This window comes from Eumetopias jubatus, unplaced genomic scaffold (assembly GCF_037043125.1).
Source record: "Eumetopias jubatus isolate StellerSeaLion01/CBP00866 unplaced genomic scaffold, mEumJub1_p1.0 scaffold_7, whole genome shotgun sequence".
Taxonomy (NCBI): domain Eukaryota; kingdom Metazoa; phylum Chordata; class Mammalia; order Carnivora; family Otariidae; genus Eumetopias; species Eumetopias jubatus.
This window is the reverse complement of record NW_028274813.1, coordinates 114,369,516-114,370,529: the sequence shown is the minus strand read 5'-3', so window position 1 is coordinate 114,370,529 and position 1,014 is coordinate 114,369,516.

Here is a 1,014-nt window from a genome sequence, read left to right as displayed (position 1 = left end):
GCCGGAGCCCCAGCACCCATGTCCACGGGGGCCTCAGCATTCTCATCAGTACAAAGGGAAGCCTAGCCCCCAACACGCACAACTCCCAGGGTTGTCAAGAGACCAGGTGAGGGTTTTGTAAACTGCAAAGCCAAGCCCCAGCAGAGAAGCAAGCACAGGTCACGACTGCTGCCTGGTTGCCACTATTCACCCGGCCCATGTTTCTCTCCCTAGCTATAGCAGCGGGCCTAGGGGTGCTGCGGACTCGTCCCGACTGGAACCTCCGCTGCGGGCTAGGGGCGGGCACCCCGTCCGGAGGCTCCACAGACAAACCACTCCTGGTGGTGGTGAGTAAATCTGCGTGGGGGAGGGGGGTGGACTGGGGAGAGGGAAGATGAGAAGAGGGAAGGAGGAGAAGGGAGGGGAGGGCGATGGGGTGGGTAGAAATCTCCACCCAAGTTTTTGATTCATCAAGAAGCAGAAGCCGTCTCTTCTTCTTTCATTCCTAAAAAGAAAGCTCTTTTCCTCCAAACACAGTGTTCCCAGCAGCGCCCCCAACCCTAGGCCCACATTTGGCCAGTAATTAACCCCTAACAAGGACCAGGTGCCTTGCTGACTGGGGGGGTGGGGACAGGGACAAGTTGTGGAATCAATGGCTTCATTGCCACTGGAGACCAGCTGACCACAGCCCCGCCCCAGGCCTCCTAGGGTGAACCAGATGCGAATTCTCCCTTTGCCAAAGTCCCCACATAACAGCAGCACTGGCTTCTTAGTCAACGTCAGTGCACATTTATTGAGCACCTATTGTATGCAGCTGCCTCTGGCGGGGAAAGTTCAGCCCTCAAGGGGCTGACTTTTCATCAGGGGAGGTGATGAGTGTGGAGCTGTGTACAAACTGTGAAGGGCAGGAGCATGTGAGGGCTACAGAGAAGGAAGAAACAAGTGTCTGTGGAGTGCCTGCTGCCTGCTAGCCCCCGGGCTAGGCACGGGAGGTGCATGAATGCATTTAATCGTCACTAACCCAGTTCCACAAAT